The 25,687-nt window shown below is 41.2% G+C and overlaps 1 long non-coding RNA gene across 1 annotated transcript; it reads left to right on the top strand.

Moving 5' to 3' along the window:
• Positions 1-6,651: 6,651 nt before the first annotated feature.
• LOC103004647 (uncharacterized) lies at positions 6,652-13,772 on the top strand. Its single transcript, XR_450120.1, has 2 exons — positions 6,652-6,741; positions 13,479-13,772. It is a non-coding gene; the product is annotated as an uncharacterized LOC103004647 (long non-coding RNA).
• Positions 13,773-25,687: the final 11,915 nt, after the last annotated feature.

Raw genomic sequence — 25,687 nt, 5'->3', positions numbered from 1 at the left:
ACTAAGGCTTGATTTGTGACCCAAGATATGATCTATCCTGGAATATGTTCCATGAGCTCTTGAGAAGAACGTGTTTTCTGTTGTTTTTGGATGGAATGTCCTATAAATATCAATTAAGTCCATCTTGTTTAATGTATCATTTAAAGCTTGTGTTTCGTTATTTATTTTCATTTTGGATGAACTGTCCATTTGTGAAAGTGGGGTATTAAAGTCCCCTACTATGATTGTGTTACTGTCAATTTCCCCTTTTATGGCTGTTAACATCTCCTTTTTAAGTCACTCTTGGCGAAGTATTTCATTAATCCCAAAAGTGGGGGCAGAGGGAAGGAAAGGATTGTTGGCTAATAATAATTAGTATTGAATACTTTCTGTGTGCCTACTACATAGTATATATGTATGTATACTGAATACCTACTATGTTCTATGCTAAGACTTTTACCTACACCTTCTCATTTAATCCTCAAGACAAATTTATAAAATAGGTATTCAACAGAACTTTTTTTTTAACATCTTTATTGGAGTATAATTGCTTTACACTGTTGTGTTAGTTTCTGCTGTATAACAAAGTGAATCAGCTATAAGTATACATATATCCCCATATGCTCTCCCTCTTGCGTCTCCCTCCCACTCTCCCTATCCCACCCCTCTAGGTGGTCACAAAGAACTGAGCTGATCTCCCTGTGCTATGCGGCTGCTTCCCACTAGCTATCTGTTTTACATTTGGTAGTGTGTATATGTCAATGCCACTCTCTCACTTCATCCCAGCTTACCCTTCCCCCTCCCCGTGTCCTCAAGTCCATTCTCTATGTCTGCATCTTTATTCCTGTCCTGCACCTAGGTTCATCAGAACCACTTTTTTTTAGATTCCATATATATGTGTAGGCATGCGGTATTTGTTTTTCTCTTTTTGACTTACTTCACTCTGTATGACAGACTCTAGGGCCATCCACCTCACTACAAAGAACTCAATTTCATTTCTTTTTATGGCTGAGTGGTATTCCATTGTATATATGTGCCACATCTTCTTTATCCATTCATCTGTCGGTGGACAGTTAGGTTGCTTCCATGTCCTGGCTATTGTAAATAGTGGTGCAGTGACCATTGTGGTACATGACTCTTTGAATTATGGTTTTCTCAGGGTATATGCCCAGTAGTGGGATTGCTGGGTCGTATGGTAGTTCTATTTTTAGTTTTTTAAGGAACCTCCATACTGTTCTCCATAGTGGCTCTATCCATTTACATTCCCACCAACAGTGCAAGAGGGTTCCCTTTTCTCCACACCCTCTCCAGCATTTACTGTTTGTAGATTTTTTGATGATGGCCATTCTGACTGGTGTGAGGTGATACCTCATTGTAGTTTTGATTTGCATTTCTCTAATGATTAGTGATGTTGAGCATCCTTTCATGAACACAACTTCTTTTTTATTTAGAAATAACAAGTCTAAGAGAGGTTAAGTTCTCTGTCTCTGAGTACACAGAGGTAGGAGCAGAACTCATATCTGCCCAACCTGAAAGTCTGTTCTGACCACTGCAACAAGAACCTCCCTGCAGGATTTGTGGTTTGTTTTGTGTAATCACCTATCTATACATATGTATGGCCTGCAGTTATATATTTAGCAAACTGTTTATGGTGTATTACATCATATGGCTTTTCTAAGTCTCAATGAATCCTTTGTCATTTTTATAAAGTTCTGGATTGAAGGACGGTCTTCAGACATTAAGGGATGAGTTTGCCAGGGGTCTGGCATCAATAAGGCTGATGAGGTAACAGTGGTCCTCATAAAATGGGCCACACTGGGTCTCTCTGCAGACTCGTCTGAGTATTTTGCCCTTGCCATTAGGACTGGATGGCTAATGATTTCCAGGGTTTTGAGAAAGCCTCTACAGTCCTGCAGGCTCTGGCTTCCTCTGTCTGCTGTGTCTCCCGGGTTGGCTGCAAATTCCCCAAAACATGAATCACCTTCTTTCCTGTAGGGCTTTGCTCCATCTTTGGCCCCAAGTATTTCATAGCAGCCAGCGCCAAAAAGAAGCCCTGGGAGAGAGAAAAGCTTGCATATTAATTCCAGAGGCGACATAATGAGAATTTTATTCGCTTACTCTGAATTCCCTTGTGTACCCCATCCTCCCCTTGGTTCATTAACTCTCTGTACCTTGCCCAGCTGCTGAATCTCAAGAGAACAAATGCACTCTCTGTTCCTCCAGCAGATCACCCGGTCCTCTCCTCCCTGAATTTCCCCCAGGACCACACACGTGCATCTGTTCCTGCCCCTCACAGAGGTCTTTATCCAGGCACGGAGTGTGCATTCCCCTCTTCAGGAAAGGATAACCTCCTTACCTCCTTACCACAAGGCTTATTCTCGGGTTCTGTAATCCTTACAGGTTCTACCGGGCTTTCCTTCTCTGATATTGGGGTGTGTGTGTGTGTGTAGTTCTTACCACCCCCCAACAAAGCAGACGTAGTCATTTCAGAGAGGGACCTAACTCAGTTGTGGTCAAAAGGGCAAAATGCTTCCCAGTAATCTGAGTTACGATTGTGAGTAAGATTCAGAAGTATGAGAAATTGTGCAGGGATGGTTGGGGGGTTGTGGTCTGGGGAGAGAGCATAAACTAGAATTTAAAATCTAGCCAACGTAGGTTAGAGTCAAAAGGTGACAGTTTCATTCTTAGATAAAGAAGCAAACGTTGTTTTCACATTAGAAAAACCTCATTTAATCTCTGCTAAACATTTCTACCAGGGGGTGTCTCTGAGCTACCTATCCAGGTGTGTGTGTGTGTGTGTCTGTGAATGGCCCCATAAACTAGGGCATGTAGAGGAAGGCACAGTTCCTCCCCATCCTGCAGACCTGCTCCGTGCTGCCCTCAGGGTGGCTGCAGCACTGAATGCGCTCTCCAGGCTCTTAAGAGGCAGGGCTGACTTCATAGGCATGTGCATTGGGCACCTACACTTGGGCTCTGTGCTTGGTTTAACGCTCTGCTGCCGCCATCTTAAAATTCTTAATAATGTATGACAAGGGCTCTGCATTTCCCTTTTGCACTAGGCCCCACAAGTTATGTAGCTGATCCTGTTGAGATGCATGTCACAGATAGAACAAGGCTGCACCTTCGAATCACCTGAGAGGCTTTGGAGAAATATCAATGGTCTAGAATCCATTTGGAAAGGGGCCCAGCATCGGTATTGTTTTGAAGGTTTCCTTTGAAGTTCTTCAGGTGATTGGATGCACAATCATTTCTGAAAACACAGGCTAGAGGATCTCTAAGATCTAAGAGCTGGCTTCTGTGATCAGGTGTTCATTTTCTTTTGTACTTGTTAGCATTCCTGTGACTGCTATATTCCATTCCATAACACAGTCAAGCTTGTTTTAATATAAAACTAACACTTAAAATTTTTTATTACCTAGTAAAATTGACACTCAGGAAGGTGCACCATGTTTAGTTTCTACATAACTCGTGTGGTTTTGTGCTCTCAAATGTGTATGCAGCCCACTTTGAGAGGGCCAGGACTAGACTAATGATAATCTTTAAAAACCCTTATTTCTCCAATATTCTTCTGCATCCATGATCTGTCTCCTATAGATCTTTCCACAGAGGGCCACGTTCATGTGAGAAATTAATTCCTTAGGTGTGTGTCTGCTAACATCACTAACCCTGGGCCCTCGAAAAGTTCAATGCATATACCAAAGGTTAAGGTCAAAACAGGGAGTGATTGGTGTAGGACAAAGGAAGGAACCTGAGTTCTCAGCTACTCCAACAAGTTAACAAGACTCCCATCTTCAGTCACACTGGGAAACACCAAGACTGTTGAACAGTTAATACCAAGTTAGATCTCTTGCTACCCTGGGATTACTCTAGACAGAGACATGGCAAAGGGAAGTTTGCCTTCCATGTCCCTTGTTCTCTGAAGGATCCTTCAAAATGACCAAGGCGTATTCTGCCAGCCTAACCAGACCTTCCCACTAGGGGGTTAGTATATTACATGCCCCAAACCATCTTTCTTCTCTCACATAGCTGCCCTTAGAATAGGATTTGATACACTAATTCTCACTACAGTGTCAATGACTGATGTGGTCGACTTAGTTCTTTCCAAGTGTAGTGTGTTGCAACAGGGTTGCTATTTACTTAATCCAAAAGAATATGGTTTAAGGTAGAATTTCAGGCATGAGTAGTAAGCAAGGAAGGGTATAGTCAGACCTAGAGCAGGCTTCCTGGACCCCCTTGAATAACACAGCTCCTCTGGCAGCTGGCCATATGTTTGTCATTTAGCAACAAATAATGCTATCAGCAAACAAGTCTTTGAACATGTGAAAGCATGTATTAAAAAATCAGCCGGGGCTTCCCTGGTGGCACAGCGGTTGAGAGTCTGCCTGCCAATGCAGGGGGCACGGGTTTGAGCCCTGGTCTGGGAAGATCCCACATGCCGTGGAGCAACTGGGCCCGTGAGCTACAACTGCTGAGCCTGCGCCTCTGGAGCCTGTGCTCCGCAACGGGAGAGGCCGCGATGGTGAGAGGCCCGCGCACCACGATGAGGAGTGGCCCCTGCTTGCCGCAACTAGAGGAAGCCCTCGCCCAGAAACGAAGACCCAACACAGCCTAAATAAATAAATAAATAATTAAAGGTGCTAATAATTAAAAAAAAAAAAAATCAACCAACCTGATTCTCAGCTACTCCAACAAGTTAACAATAAACAAAAAAGCCCAAAGATGTCATTTGAATTCCTATTCAAATTGCTCAAAGATGGAAAGATGCATTAAGGGTGCTTCAGTAAACCTGGCATATAAACAAGGAGTTTAACATTAATGCTGTGAAAAAGAATAAAGGAGAAAAAAGTGAACTGCAATTGAGAAGGATCTAAAGCAAATCACTCGTGTCCCCAAAACACTTTGGCCCCAAGAAACCAGCTAAGGGAGACATGTGAAAGATATAAGAGAGAAACTAACCAAGGTGCCCTATGGAGAGGGAGTAGGTGCTGAAATGCAGCCCACGTTCCCCTCGCCAGACCCTGGATCCTCGTACACAGATATGTTCACCCAGAGGGGCTCCTCTTTCTAATATGTCCATCTGGAGGGAATGCTGCATTCTAATTAGTCTGTCAGAAGAACACTCTCCTAATTTTGACAAAGATTACTTCTAGGCCAGCAGCAGCCCTGGAATCTATCCCACTTAATCTGTGGTGGTTGGTACGCAGAAAATTTTAAGGCAAAAATAGCCAAAGGAAGCAGAATCTCATAGGAATTCGGACCTAGACTCAACAAAGAAGGCATCAAAAAAAAAAAAAAAAAAAAAAAGGCAAGCAAAGGAATAGAGACTGGTAAAACAAACACATTTAATGGGTCTCTGAAAAATTTTCATGGTATCAGGTCACCAATTACCAGTCAACTCTTGCCTGGAACAGATGAAAAAGAAGTGACCTGTCTCTCCTTCCTGCAAGGACTGACCTGTAATTTGGGAACAATGTAAAAGAAATCAGAGTGTAGGGCTAAAGGGGTATCTCTGGAAATCTACATGTCAAAGAAGCCACCCTTTTTAATTTTGCTAATTTAATGTGAAAGTGAAATAGGTTCCTTTGCAACCTTGACAGCTAGCTTTCTGGAAAGGTGTCTGATATTGGACATAAAATGGAGACATCAATCGATGAGACTCATTAATATTCATAGACAGCAGATTAAGGTTGGTGGAAAAATTATTTATGAAACGAGGGTATTGTCTTCCTCTCACCAAAAGGATTTTGTTTAGAGAGGATTGGATTGGGTGACAGGGCTATGACAGATTAAGTATGAATTTGCAGATTTCTTGGTTTATCTCCCAAGGAAAAGAATCTAAAGCAAAGAATGTGCAAGCAAAGAATGTGCTGGGCTGAGAACGGTAAATGCTTCAGCACCACGCGCCAGTAGGTGTAATGAGCTTCAGACACCACCACCGTGATGGAAAGCACTTGGAAGGAAATGAAAGGATGGATTGCGAGTGTGGTTGTGTAACAAAGGAACAGGCTGAAAGCAAAACAGGGCTCAGCTGATGTCGAGAAAGCTGGGGGGATAAAACATGGACGGTTTATTTTTTATTTATGTATGTGGTGGGGGAGATAGCATACAATTCAATAATGTAATATGTAATTTACTATTTCTTTTCTCACATTGCATATGTATTTGTGGTGCTGCATAAGAAACCTTTGTGTTATTTCTGACTGTAGTTAGTGGGTGCTATTTTATAATCTAATAAAAACGAGAGTGAAAGTCCGTGAGTTAAGAAGTAGTCTGAGATCCTCAAATGAACTCTGTTAACAGTACTCTATACTTACACAGTTTGAGGATTTATTGCTAGTCCCTTATTTCCATGAGCCCTTTACTCCTTTATCTTCCAATCCATTACAGTCTTGTGGAAATAAGCTGTTGTGATCTGCTGAAATTTTAAAGTGACAGGTGAAAAAAAATTTTTTTTCTGAGAGTGGCATAGTGAGAACCTTAGAATAAGACCTTGAGTTGTTCCCTAGGGCATACAAAGTGCCGTGGCATTTTTTCTGTTGATTGCACTTCAAAAAATTCAGTCTCCTATGCATGGGCCCAGCCCATCATAGTTTCATTGGTTGCTGTAATGTTGTAAACAGAAATTGGAGAAGAGAAGGTAGCATTCTATTTTAGATCATTGACACACAATGCTTAAATTAGATAAGCTCTCCAAACCAATTTAAAAACATTTGGTGGACTTAAACAGATGGAATTTAAAAACACATGTCAGGAATTGGACAGGTCAGTTGTTTTTTTTTTAATCTATTTAATTTATTTATTTCTTCGTTGCTGCATGCGGGCTTTCTCTAGTTGCAGCGAGCGGGGGCTACTCTTCGTTGCGGTGTGTGGGCTTCTCATTACGGTGGCTTCTCTTGTTGCAGGGCATGGGCTCTAGGCGTGTGGGCTTCAGTAGTTGTGCTCATGGGCTTCAGTAGTTATGGCTTGCAGGCTCTAGAGCGCAGGCTCAGTAGTTGTGGCACACGAGCTTAGTTGCTCTATAGCATGTGGGATCTTCCCGGACCAGGGCTTGAACCCACGTCCTCTGCATTGGCAGGCAGATTCTTAACCACTACATCACAAGGGAAGCCTGACAGGTCAGTTTTTGAGGACGGGAGACCTGGAACTGAGTCTAAGCAGAACTTTATGCAGAACAACACAGCAGGGCTAAAAGGAGGTGCAGCAACAGGGTTTGAAAGCTGGAAGAAACCTTGGCCATAATCTGCCCTAATCTCTTCATTTTGAAAGTGTAGACACAAAGACTGAAAAAAGGACTTGGCCAAATGGATAAAGAGTATGTGGTACATCCATACAATGGAATATTACTCAACCATAAAAAGGAATGAAGTGTTGATACATGCCACAATATGGATGAACCTTGAAAACATGCTAAGTGAAAGAAGCCAGACACAAAAGGCCACATATTTGACAGTTCCGTTGATAAGAAATGCCAGAACAGGCAAATCCATAGAGACAGAAAGCAGATTAGTGGTTGCCAGGAGCTGGGGGCGGGAGAATGGCAGTGACTACTAACAGGTATTGGGTTTCTTTTTGGGGTGATAAAAATATTCTGGAATTAGATAATAATTCTTGCACAGCCTTGTTAATATGTTAAAGCCCACTGAATCATATACACTAATGCAGTGAATTTTATCTTATATGAATTTTATCTCAATTTATTTTAATTGCCCAAAAAAAGGGCAAAAGGAAAAAGGAGGTGGGGGGACTTGACCAAAGCTTTCCATCAAGGACCATAATCCAGGCCTCTTCATCTGAAAGGAATGCCCTTTCTATTCAAAGAGTTTATTTTCAGAATCATGTTTTTAACGTAAAAATACCATACATGGAATGACAAAGAAAATGCCATTATCAAAATATTATTTTAAAACCAAATTTGTGATCTAGTAATATATGTGCTTCTATAACAGCACATTAAATAACAAGAACTAGCAGCTGGTCTGAGAACTACTGTAATTTCAAAGTCGTGATGAACATATATGATTTTATAAGATGTCTGCAATGACTGTTATTTGATATGAAATCTGTGATTTCTATTAATGACAAAATCACAAGTACTAATATTGGTTTGTTGCTGACACTCATAATTGAAGGAAATGCTAAATTTCAGGTAAGAGGTAGCAAAAATAAAAAAATATATAATTTTTTTACAGCCAAGATCATAGACCCTCAAATTCTATGCATGGACCGCTTGGGGGTTTATAGACCCCAAGATCAGAAGCCCTATATTGCACCACTTTGGGGGACATCTGGGAGTAAGTGCAAAGGACTCAAAATGTTTAATAAGCCATTATCGTTTAATTAGGGAGATGATTTCCAATCTCAACAGCTAGCAAATAGCAAAAGTAATATCTAAGTAGACTTTTTTGTCATTCTATGCAGAACGCACAAAAAACTACCCAATTTAGTAGGCAGATAAGTCCCCTAAATGGAAATAGTTTCATTGTGTTTGTGTCAACTGCTCTCAGGTTGTAGGGAAGGCTAGTGTGCTGTCTTGAGAACAATTTTGAGGTTCTGTTCCCTGCTAGGGGTGTTGGTGACTTCTGCGATGGGTTAGTGTGATTATTGATGTCTGCTCCTGAGCCCGGAAGGGGCGGAGTGGTGACCACCTGATCCTATTAACTCCCAGCCCTAAATGCTGAACCTCCTTCCTAGACCTGCAGCCTATCACTTAATGCCTCTTGCAGGCAGGTGCCTTGGCTCAGCAATTCAGGCCTGCTGAGTAAATTCTGCACCAAATGTGTGAAGTTAACACATAAAGTAGATTAGCCAAAGCAGACATTCGGTGTGGCTTTTCCTTTTAAAAAGCAAATCCCAGTGTTTTGTATCACAGTATACTACCTACTGGTGAAGTGCAGTTTATTAAGAAGCTGTCATTTGGAGAAAGATATTAACATGTAGAGTTGCCTCAGAAATGTGACACCTTCTTATTTAAGATACTGTTAAGGGACGTCCCTGGTGGTCCAGTGGTTAAGAATAAGTCTTGCAATGCAGGGGATGCCGGTTCGATCCCTGGTTAGGGGACTGAGATCCCACATGCTGCAGGACAACTTAAGCCCATGCCTCAACTAATGAGCCTGGGTACTCTAGAGAATGCGCACCGCAACTAAGACCTGATAGAGCAAACAAATATTAAAACAAATTAAAAAAAGATACTGTTAAGCTCCATTTTTTAATTTACTCAAGCCCTGCAGGTCCAAAATCAATCAAAACTCATGGTGAAGCTTCCAGACACCACCAACATCCAGGTTTTGATCTGCTCAGAGCCACTAGGCGAGTTGCTTCCCCAACTCTGTGGTTTTCACTCTGAGGCCTCAGAGAGTCAACAACTTCCCCTGAAGTCAGTTTTGAGGTACCTGACCAACAGGTGGCTGCCATCTAATCTGGGGTGTTGGTTCACTGCCTTTGGTCATTTGTCTTCAATTAGTTAGTGAAGATAACAACTACCCCACCCAGACCTACAAGGGAATATGGCCTCTGGCACTACGTTCTCTAAATTGTTCTCCTCCATTTCCAAAACAGATGATGCAAATGGATGTGTATGATCTGTGTGTGTGTATGTTATGTGTGTGTGTGTGTGAATGTGCGTGCACATATATATCCCTCTCCATCTTCTTTCTACCTTTGGAATGCTTTCCCTTCACTGTTCATCATGGGAAGAAAAAGAGCGTTAGCTAGCTCATATCTGGTGAGTAATAGTCCCAATTGCCTGACCCTTAACTTTAAATCAGGTTAACTGGACAACTTAGTTTGGCCTCTGGCTTCTGCTTAGCCCTTCTTCAGAGCCTCCATTCCTCATACAGCCTTATTAGCAGTGAATTGCAGTCAGTACTTCCAAATCCTGAAATGGTAGTGTGTTTTAAGATTGGCAGGAAGCTCTCCTCCATCTGCTTCATCTCCCTCATTGGTGAGTCTGAGGTTTCCTTGACTTTTGACACTTCATCCAGCTCCACTTAAAGTGCAAACACCTCAGTGGGTGCAGTCGAAGGGTGGAGATGCAGTGGGGTATGGCAACTGCCCTCCTCCCTCCCTCATCCAAGGCAGACCAACTGAATGCAAGACTCCTCCTCATGAACCTGGATCTAGCCTCAGAGTCCTTCTGAACACATCGAGCCAAAATATGGTAGTCGACACATAAGGGGAATCCTACTTACCGTCCTTGCATTAAACCCTTATTAATGAACAGGGAAGGAGCAAGGTTTACATCACTGACAACTAGCTCTTCGTGCAGTGAAGGGCTGCGTCCCCCAGCTAACTCTTGAAAGTCAGTATGTGTTCTTCCTAAGCAAGCAGCCTAGGTGAGCCTGTTTAAGAGCTTCTCTTAAACCACAGCAAAATGTCCCCATTGTCCATTAACATACGTGGGAGTGGAGGGGGCTATTGGAGGAATAGGAGCCAGAAGAAATGTGTCAATGCCCTGTGCATTGGGAGTGCCACTGCCGTTCCCCTGGCAGGTGGAGCAGGTCCTGGCACGGGACAGGCCCTGTGTCCCCCTCGTTCAGTGCACTGCCTCCTGGCCCCTGGGGTTGGCCTGCCTACAGCGGCCCAGTAGTGCCAGCTCTCCCATTTTCCCCTAGACCTCCCCTGCCTTCTCCTTCTGCACATCATTTGTCCACCTTCACATGAACCTTGGATCTCTTCCATTTCCCCACTATCTTCAGTTGCAAACTTAGTTTTCTAGCACTTCAGGCATTGTTTTAATCACTAGCATGTTATGATATCATTTCATTATCACAAAACACCCCCTTCCCTCTGGTCTGTTTCCACCTCTCTTTACAGCATTCCTGACCATCAAGTCAGCCATTGGAAGGCATCCCCTTGCTTAAGAGAGGTAATCCCCTTGCTTAGCAGAGGTATTCATTTATACTTTTCTACTCAATAACCCTTTGTCATAGATGACCCTCCTGGAAACGGATTCTTCTCTCCAGTCCAAAAACATGCCACAGCACAAACTCTCCACCCTGCACCATAAACTTCTTGACTGTCAGATATTTCAGGCAGCAAAGGATCAGCGCCACTGCTGAAAGCAAGCCAGGCACTAGGGTCAGCCCCATAAATGAATGGCTTATCTTAGCTGCAGCTATATCATCTGTACAAAAACGCTTCTCTCTCAATGTCGTAGGCTTCCCAGTGCAGGGAAGAGAATAAGGAATTCATTCTCCTTCCCTTGGCTCTCACTCAGGCAAAGAAGGAATTTGAACGGCAAATTTCTACTCTCAGCTGCAGTCTTCTGGAACACCATTTAGTCTGGGGTCTCCTGAGCCTCCTAGCCAGTGAGCCTAACTTGGGAATCTGAGAATCTGTTTGTGGGGTGCCACCCACCACGCTCCTCCCCCTGGCAGCCCAGAGAGGTGAAGCAGGCTCAAGACAATCAGCCAAAGGGATCAACTGCCTGTTTCCCAGATGCAACTCTAGTAAATGCTGCAGCAAAATGTAAAGATGTCAGGCAGCGAAGAAAAACATGGGTAATCCTGAATGTTCACATTTCCTCAATTTCAAATTGTTCACAGTGCCTTTCCCACGACTGCTATTCAACAAGCAAGGGACTGCTGGGCCATGGAAATGGCCCTGGCTTTGTCATGAGAAGACCTGGGTTGAGTCCTGGTTCCTGCACTTGCTGGTGGTGTGACCTTGACCAAGTCCTGGGCAGAGCAAGCTTGTGGAACCCAAGGGCCCCATTAGTAAACGGGGATCATTAGAATGTCCTGCTCTTGATGGCTTTGCGGTTCCAATAGCACAATATAGAGTGCAAAGCTGATTATATGCTGTAACTGGCATTACAGAAGCAAGGAGGACTTTTCCTTTCTTTCCATAATTCAACAGCCTACTGTCCACCCGGGAGAGTGCCTCTCCCCACAGCTCTCCTGCCTCGCCGTTCCCAGCATCTGTGGGGCCACCGAAGGCCTGGGTAGTGGGGTGCTCAGTGGGGTGAAGTGGGGAGGGTGAGTTCGTGATGCCTCCATCTCACCCATGCGGATGGGTAAGGCAGCTGAAATTAATGACATTCTGAGCCACTGCGGTGCTCATCTGCTTAACAATCCAATTTCTAGGACGTTTTAGAAGTTGTTAGCTGACTGCCAAAAATGAGGATCATTAAAAATAGATTCACAGCTGTTCAGGAAGCCAGAGATATAATTTCACCTTCATTATGCCTTATTGCAGGTGTTATTGATTTAATCTCATTGCATTTTACTGTGTAATATCAATTCACACTGTCTTTGACTTGGAAATCGGGAACTGTATTTATTCTTCTTATTCTCATAGCAGAAGATATGCTGAGACTGACAGCCACAGTGACAGGCTCCAAGGTAGTGACACTATTTAGGCAAGGCCTAATTTGGGGTGTGCAGAGCTGATCAAATGTAGCTGGCTGAGAGAAAAATAATCTAAAAACAGGGCCATGATTCCTTTTAAGTGTGGGTCTACACACACAAATAGCTTAAATAAATAAATCAAAAGAACCCTTGGTTTTGCTCAGGTCACAAAAAAAAGTTGTTTCAATGACTCTTTTGCTTTTCTGTCAATTCTTTTATCCTGAAAATTTCACACTGAGAATTGCTAAAGTAGAATTTAATCTGAAATAAATTAGGATGCATTAGGATATTGTTTTCCAAAAGGTGTTTCTCAGAACATTTGTCTTGAGATACTCTATGATTTAAAAAAAAGGTTCTGAACCCCAAAATTGTGGGAAATCCTATATGATAAACCCTCCTTATAACTCCTTAAGGAGTTATAATATATGGTGGCATATTAAAGGTTCCAGGCAGGAAAGAGATTTGGTTGACACCAGCATTTTGCAGACTAATCTAATGCAGAAACATTTGTTCTCCCCATCCATTAACATCCCTGAGGGCCAGTGTGCTGAGGAACACCCTTTGGGAATCAGTGCTCTTAGATCTGGAAGAAGGAAGGCCACTTCATTCCTAGAAGTCCCACACCTTTGTGGATGGCCACTGTTGCCACCATCTTGAATCGAAATGAGCCATTCCTGATTTACAAAGGTTTTGTTCATGAACTTTTGCTCCTGAGTGTCTGCTGCTTCATCTGTATCCCTTTCCCTTGTTTCACGGTCTCAGCCTCCAAACCCAGGTTCTAGCCCACTCAGTTCCAATTTCCCACTTCCCCACGCCTCCCTACCCCCAACCCTGCCCCAGGAGAACTTGTCACATCACCAGGCTCATCTCTCACAAGTGCAGTGGGGCTCAGGGAGGCCCATGCCTACTCTGTTTTTACTAGGTTCAGCCACTTTTTCAATTAAGTAACTCTCACTAGTGAGAAAATTTGTTCACACCATGTATTCCAAAGCCTGTATGACATCAGGTACAAAATGATTCCAAGTTTGCCTGCCTTTTTGTAACACTAATATGTTGCATGGCCTTCAGCGGGTCATTTAGCCGCTCTGTTGTGGTGAACAGTTGGCATCGCATCCATAAAGATGCACAACTCTTTCCGCCTACATTCAGGAGAGCTGAGAAAAGAGGCCCATGTTGCCAGCGTTGCGTTTGAAGGGGTTCCATATGAACGGCTGCGTTTGATGAGCTCACACTGGCGGTTTTACCAACTCCCGTGGACATCATCAGGGATGGCGTGACTTCAGGATTTTTACTCCGTTTCTGCCCACTGCCTTTCAGACTTCCAGACGCTAGCTTCCAGGCTGGTGGAGGTCCGTGGGAACCTAATATACTTATGTCAATGCCATTTTCTTTTGTTTCATAGAAAATATAACCCTTCTGATATCTAACATTTGCTTCCAGTTAGCAGAGAATGTTAGACAATTTCATTACTACCTCTCTCTAGCCCCTCCCTGCTCTTTCCTGCCCCAAACTTGCTGATTTCTCCACAATCACCCAGTCCTCAGTAGTGATTTCACTTCTCAGGATGACAGCTGTGGGCAAAAGCATGGCCAGGGTTTAGGCCAAAGGCACAGACCTGATCTCATTTGTCACTTATTCCCCATTACTAAGTCACTAATAACAGACAACTTGAGTCCCCCGTAGATTGTGAGCTACCCAGTGCCTGGCCTTTTACTTCTCCACACATGCATCATGGTGTCTAGCTATTTGCTAATTAATGGATTAGCATCTCCCAGCCAGTAAGGGATGGAGCCAGAGTTGGATTCAGTCTCCCGATAGGCAGATCCAGCATGCTGAACTAGGTTTGTTCCATGGGTGTGATTCTGCCCGAGCAGTCAGCTTATGCCTCCGTGTTCAGACTTCATTCTCACAGGAACTCCTGTAGAGTAACATGGATTGGAAAGCTAGATGGGGCTTATAACTGCATACATTGTGCCACTGAGAATTATTCAGATTTTTTTTTTAAGTCGTAGCTTATGCATGTATATTTGGGGCAAGCAGGGGGCACAACTATGTTTATATACTCATAAAATCATAACTATTCAAATTTGAAAGAGGAGTTTGAGGACATTTGGAGGAACTTCCTTATTTTTATAATTAGGAATTTGAACTCCAAAGAGGGGTTCAGACACACAACTAATTAACTAAATAATGCTGGCGAATTCCTCTTTACACAAACCCAAGTAGGAGAATCCGTTTTCAGTTCCTGTAATGATACTTACTTTTCTTTTCAGCATTTGAGTTTTGTTCCATTTTTGCAGCTCTGATATGATTCAGAATTATGTCTCTTTTAAAATCAAACCAAAATGAAATCTTCAACACAACTCTAAAGAATCTGGGACAATGACAGACCAAAAAGGAAAACTTAATTTGGACTCATATTTGAATGTCCAGAAAATTACTGCAAAAGCAAAATATACTATAAGGAAAATATACTGATGAATACAATAACTAGTTCTACTTTCTTTATCACACTTTTATAAAGGCATAATGACTGACCCAAACATATTAAGAAAAGGATAGAAAAATAAAAATGCTTTTTTACATGACTACAGCTAACCTATTAACATTGTTCCCAAACAAAGGAATAAAAAATAAGATTTAAAAACAGACGTGAAGAAAACTAGCAGAGCGGCGCCACCTAGTGTCGGTTATCTGAAAAAGCATCGGACATTTCCTGCGCCCTCCTGTGGTAGAATTTAGCATTCCTCACAGGCAGGAAATCTGGTTTCTTCGCTTCGAATGGGAGATGAAAAGAGATAGCATCCCCACATATTTTCTAAGCAAAATATACCTTCATTCACTATATTTAAAACAGAGCAACTACAAAGATCCAGTTTCCCACTGGTCACACAATAGTCTTCCTTTGGACCTAATTTCAAGTGAATCATTTGATTATTAACTTTTAAAATCTGAATTATTGTAAAGGATCTAAGCCTTTTTGTCCCCATGAGATTCTGTTCAACATGAAATTTTATGAACACCATCCCTGTATCAACATCTTGGTAACATTTCAAAGCTAAAACAAACTTTAATTTTTAGAAAACTAATTTAGAAGTAAATGTGAGAGGATTTGAGCCAGGAATAAGAGTCATCTTCCCCTGTGCCGGTTTACCCATCTGTAGTGTGGAAATTGTTCTGACTCCAGTCTACTTTCCTTTAGGGGTTGGGGAGTTGCCATTGACAAGATTAAATGAGATTAATGTCCATGGATGCTACTGAAGAGTAGAAAGTATATGATTTAGACAAAACTGAGATGTTTGTTATTTTTATTGACTTCAAAATATTGATGTTGGGACTTCTCTGGTGGTGCAGTGGTTAAGAATCCGCCTGCCAATGCAGGGGACACGGGTTTGAACCCTGGTCCGGGCAGATCCCACATACCGCGGAGCAAGTAAGCCCGTGCACCACAACTACTGAGCCTGCGCTCTAGAGCCCGTGAGCCACAACTACTGAGCCCATGTGCCACAACTACTGAAGCCCGTGTGCCTAGAGCCCATGCTCCGCAACAAGAGAAGCCACCACAATGAGAAGCCCGTGCACCCCAACGAAGAGTAGCCCCCGCTCGCCACAAGTAGAGAAAGCCCGCGTGCAGCAACAAAGACCCAACGCAGCCAAAACTTAATTAATTAATTAATTTTTAAAAATGTGGTGAACATTTAAAAAAAAAAAAAAAAAGAAAGAAAATATTGGTGTTGAAGTCTAACATCAGCCCTGGTTATGAGTTGAGGAAAGAATAGTGAACCAGGAAACTGAAGAACTTTACTAGTTCTAAGTCATTGAAGTCTGGATATCTGCTCTTTTATTCTGTAAAATGAGGATAGTTTGGACTGTGCTATCCATAGGGTTTGTTCTGGCTCTAATGTCCTACAGTTAGACCATATAACTGCATTCTCCCTGCCACTGTATCAGCACTGGTGCTCATTACCTCTTATCTGGACTATTGCAATATCTTAAAAACACATATCTCCCAGCTCCAATTCAGCAGAATAATGAGGGACAATGGGTATTTCCAGCATAAACTTCTTAAAGTTTAAGTCTAATTCCATTCCACTACCTGAAGCCCTGAAAGCGCTCCCTGGGGCACTTTGCAGGACAACCAGTGTTTATTGGCCTCTACTCGGTGCTAGACAGTATAATTGGTGCTTTCTGATCCTAGTGTCTTTACATGTACCTAATGACACTTTAGATAGGCAGAACATGCCCCGTTTTTATGGAGGAGGAAGCTGAAACTCCTAGAAGTATAGGCAACTGCTTCAAGTCCCAGTAAGGGAGTGAAGAGCGTGGTCTGCAAATCTGGGTTTCTGGTTCCAAAATTCATGGTCTTTGTGAGTGGTTAAGGGGTAGACTTTGGAGCCAAAAGTACTTGGGTTGGAATGCAGGCTCTGCCAAACATTGTTACACATTATGTAACCTTGGGAAATTTCCTAACCTCTCTATGCCTCAGTTTCCTCATCTATAAAATGGGGACAATATTAGTACTTATCTCACAGTAAGTTAATACATGTTAAGCACTGGAATAGCACCTCCCTCTCTTACTGAACTAGGTATAAATGAACTTTCTCCCTTAACATTTAAGGTGCTTCTAAATTTGGCTCCAACTGGCCTTCCTGTCTTTTCTCTTGCTACTTTCCTAAGAGTTCAATACCATTATTCCAATTTCCCCTCCAAATACTCTGAAGTGTATTGACCTTCCTCCAGGTCATTGCTTTTGCTGCCACTGGTGTTCTCCCTATTCAGATAGTCTGTCTCCTCTTCTCTACTGACCCCTAGTGGTGAGCACAGTGATGGGCATAGCAAGCATATAATAAAAGTTAGGTGTTATCAATATTATGGTTATTGTTGGTATTATTATTAATACCCTTCAAGGCCCAGTCCCAAAGCCACCTCTTTCATGAAGCTTTTCCTGAGACAGCGTCATCCTCTGAGCTACCTCAGGTTGTTGCCCAGTCTATCCTTTCACACACTCCCAGGCTACGCTGTTCAAAACAGTAGCTGCCGGCCACATGTGACTATTGAGTACCTGCAGTGTGGCTGGTCCAAAATGAAATCTGTTGTAGTGTAAGATAAAGCCATATTCCGAAGACTCTGTATAAAAATAAAAGGAAGTCTTTAAAAAGTACATCATATTTTAATTTTTTATTTTTAATATTTTAATTTTTATTGATTATATGAAATGATAATATTTGGACATAGGTTAAATAAAATATGTTGTTGAAATTAATTTCACATGATGCTTTTTAGTTTTCATTAAAATTGCATGTATGATTTTCATTATATTTCTATTGGAGAGCACTATTCTAAGGTAAAGCTATTTTTAACAACTGTTCTGATTATAAAATGTAATTCATATTCATGGCATAAAGTTGGGAAAATGTAGAAAAATGCAGGGTAAAAAAGGAAAATCTTTTAATACCACTACTAGAAAAGAAAAGCTAATGTATACTTCTAAGATTTTTATTTTTAAATCTTATTTTTATAAATATATATTTTTTGACAAAACATATTTTCACAAAGTCAGGATTATAATGTTTTGTTCACTGACTTTTTCATTTAATGTAGAATAAGTTTTTTCTTTTTCATTATTCTTCTACAGGTTCATTTTTAATGGTTGCATAAGTATCCTATTTATGAATATACCATACCTCATTTAGCCAATCTGTGAATGTGCCAGAGATCAGCTCACCAATTCTGTTTTTTTCTTCTTGGGCCTAGTGGATGATTACATTTCCCAGCATTCCTTGCAGTTAGTTGTGGTCACATGACCATTCTGACCAATAGAATGTGGTCAGAATGATGTAAGCCATGTCCAACCGATAACAAATCCAGGCATCCCTCTTTGTGCTCTCTCTTTCTCTCTCTCTCTCCCTCTCTATTCATTCACCTGTTGGATGAGTGCAGGGGTCTACCCCTCTTTTAGAGGTCTGAAAGATAGTTGAAGTATAAGACAGAGGAGCCAGGATCCCTAAATCACTACACGAAAAGCCACCAGGCAACAACCTCTGACTGTACCATGAGAGAAAAATAAATTTTTTATTGTGTTAAGCCACTGTGATGTGGTATTGTTTGTTAGAGCAAGCTAATGTGTAACTCCCTTAAAGCCTAGTATTGGGCATTTGGATTACTTTATAATCTGTATTTTTAGGATGAATTCCTAGAAGTAGAATTGCAGGGTCAAAGGGTATGTACATTTGTACTACTTTTGGAAACTATTGGCAAAATCCCTTTCAGACTTCTTATATTCCTTACTAGATGGGAAGCCACTTGAAGCATTTCACTTTGATTGCTTCTAAGTATCTAGTAGATCCTAGGTATGTGTTAAGTATTAAACAAATTCATGTATGCTCAAAATACATATGTACAAGGAAATACTGTTATTTTCAAAATAATGACTTTGAAGTGTAGATTTCAGCAATTGCCTGAATAGTATAGGCACTTTTAAGAAATAAGGGTTAAAGAAAAATGGCAGCAAGTAACATCTATGTGCTTGGCTGGGAACTTCTATTTTTTTAAAAAGGTGCTTTTAGTCTCCTAATGGTTATGGTGAAGCCATGGATAGAGTCAACCAGTTTTGGTATGTACCTCCCACAGCATGGGTTGCTGATGTGCAGTTGGCTACTTGCAATTTTTTTTGCATCTTTTTGTTCCTCCACGGATTCTGTATATGTTTCTCACTGCATACATCTGTGCTTTGCCGTTTTCATGAATCAAGAACTGGTGATTTATTTGTAACTACATTTGGTTCTTTAAGAGACACAAACGTTAGATTTGGGAGGGATGAAGATAAAACTAAATGACTATTAAGATTCTTTCCAAATCTAAAATTCCATGTGAGAGGTTCTCCAAGGAAATGAATACGATTACCTGGTGCGTGGGCCTACTCTGGAAGAAATCACAGACCTGTCCGGAGGCTAAATTTCAATCTGTTGGGAGTTTAGTTTTCTAGAAGCCCAAGCAGTGACAATAGCTTATCTTTCAACCACAAAGCAAGGCTGTTTCTTCATGTTAAAGATCATTGAAGTAACTTCAACCCTTCATTACTCAACAACCCAAATTTATGTCCAAAATTCTTTCAGAAGAATATGATTTCCCTTTGAATGAAGTTGAAGTTTTTGAGTCCTCAGGATGCTGAGAACAGCAAAGACCTGGATTCTAGTTCTCCTGTAACAAGGAAATTCTCATGTTATTATAGTAAGAACCTCTACTGAGCAGAATGGTAAAACAGGTATATTCTAAATAGATGGGACCACCATGGCTCTTGATCTTATTTGTGGAAACTTTATTCATGGTTAATGCACAATGACCACAGAGGGATGAAGAAAAAAAATCCTTTCATAGTCTTTCTTGAAGAAAATCTGAGTTACAGACAAATGGATTCCAGAACACCCCAAGATAACAAACCAGCTGAAAGGTTAAAAAAATTATCTTTCTATTTGATGCTAAACAACTTGTTGGGTTTGTTTTCTCTGGCTGAATTGACCTGACTGCCCAGCTATTTAGTGTCACAAAGACACTCTTCATTATGGAGGATGAAGAAGGAAATAGTATCTTGTAGCTAAAGAACATGCCTCTTGAATGGGTCAGGAAGTGATGGGCTTTGGGGGAACAAAGCTGCTGGCATAAGCATTTCTTTGTTTTGCTTGGATTTTTTTCTATTCTTCTGTGGTTACATGATGGTCTTTAAACTGCAAACCCATCATCTTCTCAAACTGGCCCAATGGCAGGGTTCTAGGTGATGGGTGACATCTACCAACTTTCTTTGCAAATTTCCTCTCTCTCTCTCTCTCTCTCTCTCTCTCTCTCCCCGCCCCCATACTCTGTAGTTAAGACCAAGGCTAACAAAGGCCTCTCTGGTAGATGAGACCCTAACAGACCAAAGAGCACTAGAGCTGAAACATGACACATGAGAAAATGAGGCACAAAGAAGAATTATCTTGTTTTCTGAATTGACTATCTCCTACCACCCTACCTGTCCTCCCAGAACGGAAGTTGTATGAATCCAGAGATCTCGTTCTCCAGGGCTTAGAATACACCTGGCATATAAAGCATGCTCCAAAAAAAATTTTTTTGAAAGACAGAGAGAAGAGGAGAGCCATGAAATTTGTATTGGAGAAAGTTTTAAAGAAATAACAAAATTGCCAGATCTTCTAACACCTGGGTGGTCAGTATTTATTGACCACCTATAATACGATGGATGCAGCACCCAAAATAGAAACAATAGCAGAAGCAATAACAGAACAAGACTCCAACCATTTTCTAGTCAGAAAAAAGGTTTCTAGCTTATATCAACTTTACCTGAGGAACTGATCTCAAAAAAAGGGCAGGAAAATGCTAATTTGTAATAAAGCGAAGCATGTGCCTCTCATTACGAGCATGTTCTGCTGTTTTGCACCAGCCACTTCCCCATCTCTGTGTCAGTGTGTGGTATGAGAATAGCTACCCAAAGTCATATCAAGTGACACACTCCAGATTTTCTGTACCATTTAGTATACATTTTAAATAATATAGTAGCACTGAGACTTTTTAAATAAGGAAAGCATTCAATAGATCCATTTTGCATTGAGTTCATCATGAGTAGGATGGAAAAGTGGGTCTTGATTGGACAACTGTGGGGACAAAGAATCAAAGCAAAGCAGAATTCTTCTTTTTTATTGGGGACAAGTTTGATCCACAAAAATCACATTGCGTTTCTTATTTCTCCTGTGATTGATGATTCGTCCCCATTTATGGACAGGCGTCCAGTGCTAGGCCCTGGGTGGGTATTCAGTAGATTCAGCGTTTATTTAGGTTAATAAAATCCTCCATTTCTGGGTTGAGCAGCTATCCCAAAAAGGCTTTTCTTACCCTCTAAACCGAAGCCCCTTCCCCTTCCAGTCTCCTTTCTTTGTCCTGGCCACCTTCATTCTGGCTTTAGCTGCCTAAGGTACGTGGGAAAATGACTGCCCTAAACATAATCTTTAAGATCTCTACAGAAAGTGTCTATAACTGGAATTTCCTCATTACTTTAATGTCCTTCTAGTCATAGCTTCATGGGCCTATTATGTGTAAATTAGAAACACATTATTCCACTAGCAAAGCTTTTCTTTCAAATGCATAGAATTTTATAACCTGTCACGATCTATTAAATTCCAAATTGTTTGTACTGAAACTGACTTTTTTCTGTAAGAAGATGTCAAAGGATCTTAATTTCAGCTAATTCTGGCAACCAAAATGAGTCTCCTCTATTTAATAGCTGGCAGTGGCCTCTGCAGTAAAATGCTTCCAGGAAAAATTGGGAATTACTAAGATAATAGTGTGTTTCTTTAGATTAGTATCACTTCTGAAATGTGAAGCTTTTGCCAATTCCAAGCTCCTTTGCTGTCTTTTTAAAACTGAATTTCCTGAAAAGTTCTTAAATATTGAGAAGAGTTGATGTAAGTAGACAAGAAGACAGCAAATAGGAAAGCTAATGGACAGACTCTGAGTGACCTGCAGAGGGTTCTAGAATTTCATATGAGCTACTTCCAAGTAAGGAAAAACTTGGCAGACATGAGTTTAGAATTCTCTTTAGTTTGTCCCTCCTTTTAGAGCCTGATATTATTTTCATTACTATTGCTTTTCAGCTTCATGGCCATCAATTGGAATATTTCTAGGGATGATATGTTTTGGGTGGGAAAAGCATCATTTCCTTCCCAACAAGCTCATAAAGTATTGATATAATGTAAACTCAGCACTGGAGTGAAGAGTTTGGCATTAAGCAACTAATCTCTGACTTAGGATGTTAACTCATATATCTAACACCAAGGAGATATTGCTGGGCAAACCAAGAAAAGCTCTATGCTTGATGCTTAATAATAATAGATAATATTAATTAAATGCCAGGCATAGCAGTAAGTGCTTTATACGCTATCTTATTTAATCCCTTAAAAAAGCCCATAAGGCAGATTGTATTATTATTCCCATTTTACAGAGGGCAACCCTAAGGCTAAAGAGGGAGAGTTCATATTTGAACTCAAGTCACCCTTTAAAATGTAAAGGTCATGTTAAAAAAATTTATTTTAGAAAAGACCATCAATTTCTCCAGTATGAGCTGGCCTGGATCATAAAGGAGTTCCAGTGTAGTCAGTTTCTTGTTGGTACTCCTAGGTGTCCTTGAATTTAGGGTCCCACAGAACTTTCATTCTCCATTAGGCAGGGCTGGCATGTAACTGAAGACAATCCGAAAGGAGGCAAGGCATCGTATTCAAGACACACATGATGAGGATGGATCCTCCAGGTGCTCCAACTGACCAGTCAGTTCAGTTAATTCAGGACTGAACTGTTCAGATTGATGGGTTGTCTTAGCATTGTGCCGATGACGTTGTAGACAAAGAATTAGTCAATTTCTGTGAATCCATCATTCCAACTCTTTGGTCCTCTGTATACAAACGAGTTGGTAGACTTTTTTTACTTTTCTCTGATTTTTTTTTTTTACATCATATGATTTTCCTTGCTTAATTTTCCGATTTCTGTTTGACAAATCCTGCCTAAACAACTCTGAGCTTGTTTTAGAACCATTTTACCAATTATGCTCATGGGAATACCAAATGCGGCTGGGCTTAATTTAAGTATTAATAATAAAAAGAATTACATTACACCCAAAATAATGACATATGTTTGCTATACTTCAGGGGCTATAATCCCTTTATTTGCTTTTCTCTGAATGTGGCTTCCAATAAAATTCATTCTCAATAATAAAATTTTTAAAAATAGAATTCTCAAATTTACTATTTCATGTGACCCAGGAAACTTGGCCATCTCCTTTAGGATAGACGTAATTTGGATGCATCACACTTGAACAGGACTGTCTTTCACTCAGGTGATCATTGGATTTGCATTCAGTCAAACAAAGGTGAAAAACAAAATGCACTTTTTCAGGGAAGTGTTTCAAAAGTAAGAACCAGAACAAAATGGATATACAATTAACCAGAAAGTTCAATTAAGCAGGACTTCCTTTCACAAAGTGTTCTAGTTCATCAAATTTCATTCTTCCTTTTATTCACTCATCCACTCATTCATTCCATTAAGATAGACTGAGCATCTACAATGATGCAGGTACTGGAGACACACAAACAGGGGCTCCAGGATCCTTGCTCTCAGGGATCCTCATCCTCCCTCCCTGGATATCCCTTCCCTTCCTTGATTCCTTCTGAGCATCTCTGTGTGTGTGCTATTGAAAAGTTGCTGAAGAATGGTGCAAAAGATAGGAGTGGGGTGAGGAGTAGCTATAAAATGGTCACCCACTCTTAAATCTGTTAAAGATTAACTTTGGAAACCCAAATTGTGGGCTTGGTTAAGATGAGTACATAAGTATATTTCTGTGGAATTGCACTACTCACTGACTTCAGGGTGGTTACATTTCAAAGCTTTAAAAATTGAGCTCAGTAGTCACTAAGACAGACATAATTTCCTTTGAATGGTACTTAAGGCTCTAATAGAAGAAGTCTTCCAACATACCTGTTGTTGCTGCTCTTTCCCCCCATCTAACTGTCTGAGTGATGGTTCTCCAACTTGGCACAGATCCTGCCTCACCCAGAGAGCTGGTAAAAGTCCAGATTTCTGGGCTCCATCTCCAGACTTTCTGATTACTTAAGTCCAGGAGGAGGGAGCTAAAGAATCTGCATTTCTAGCAAGTTCCCAGGTGACACTGATGCTGCTAGTCCGGGGACCACATCGTGAGAACCATTTGGTGTAAATAAATGTTACTCAGAGTGCCAAGTGCAGACATGAACTATTTGCTGCATGTCTGTGACAAGATAAGTACAGAAACGGAAAGGAAGCGTTGGAATTTTTTATAATTTGACATTGCCATGACATCACGTGCATGATCAGTGGGCATATCTTACTAAATAAAGTATGGGTGAGCTCAGGGATGTCAAATTTGCACTGTGAGTCACGTGGTACAAGCTACGTGCTAGTATGCACAGGGAGCCCACATTTTATTGTGTGATAGATTGAAGGTATTAAACACTGGTTGTTCACCATAGATGGTTTGAGAAACAATGCTCTCTATAAACCATTGTGATACTGCCTCATTTTTTAAAATGTGGTTAACACACAAATGAGTCAGGGCCATTCCGTCTCATATAATGTGGGGCAGTCGGGAGGGAAAAGGGGCCAGGCCTTGGTCTGGCACCCTCTACCCGGAGAGGCCCAGGGGAAACAGACAAGGCTGTAGAGACGGGCCCTGGGTATGACACCATACCTCAGTGGGGTGAGTCAGCCCAGGGGCCAAGGAGATCAGGCTTTTTTTGTGGCTGGAGGTCTAGCAGAGAAACTGACCTGTCAGAATTTAGGATGCCTAGTCCTCTGCAAGGGTCAAACTAGGTAAGCAGGAAGGTTGGATGCTTCCCAGTGAGGTCAGTATGGGTCCCTGAATTGCAGGCGGCCAAGGAGACTCCAAACCCAATGCAGAAGATTCTTAATTGTCACAGAGTCACCTGAATCCCAGGTCTGGGAAATTGACTTAATATTTAATAGAAGCCTGGACATGACTAGGTCTGCAGGTGGAAACCAAGAGCAATCCCTACCAGGGGTGCCCCCAGGAAGGCCTAGCCCAGGAAAAGGGAAAGCAAAAAATCATCCTCTTGATCTCAGCTTCTTGGGCTGGCATTTTCTTTGATCTCTTCAAAATATTCTTATTAAAATTTCCAGTGATCTGATTCCTAGTTGTCAGGTTTCAGCTGCTCTCATCCTTAACTTCTAGTATCCTCTCGGGTTGGCTAGAAGGAAGCCCATGTGAACAGAGCCTCCTCCATGATTTCAAAGCTTGCTGAATATTCAAATTGACTTTGCTAACTGTCTTTTCAAATGGATCTCCTGATAGCTCTAGGATTTCACTAGCAGTGATTTATTTTTTAATATTTTGCCCTTTGAGCACTGATAAATTCAGTGTTCTTTCTAAGCACTTGTACAAATTCGACTGCAGTTGGAGGAGGTTAGCATTTTTACATGTTAAATACATCGAGGCCTGATAAGCAGCCATTTCAGCTGTCTGTTTGCTTTTCTAGTCCCACTGAAGTCTGTGCTTCTCTAAAGCCTTCCTTGGCTGGAGTCACCCCAAGAAGAGGTTTTCATTACTTTGTATGTAGAAATAACCATCTGCTTTGTTCTAATGGCCTCCAGTCACTAATTTATTTTTTTTTTTTAGATTTTTTTTTTTTTTTTTTTTGATATGGACCATCTTTAAAGTCTTTATTGAATTTGTTACAATATTGCTTCCGGGTTTTTTTATGTTTTGTTTTTTTGGCTCTGAGGTATGTGGGACCTTAACTCCCCAACCAGGGATCGAACCTGCACCC

The sequence above is a fragment of the Balaenoptera acutorostrata genome, chromosome 7, assembly GCF_949987535.1.
Source record: "Balaenoptera acutorostrata chromosome 7, mBalAcu1.1, whole genome shotgun sequence".
Lineage (NCBI taxonomy): Eukaryota > Metazoa > Chordata > Mammalia > Artiodactyla > Balaenopteridae > Balaenoptera > Balaenoptera acutorostrata.
Note: the sequence above shows the minus strand (reverse complement) of the source record. Positions and strands in the feature narration are given on the sequence as shown.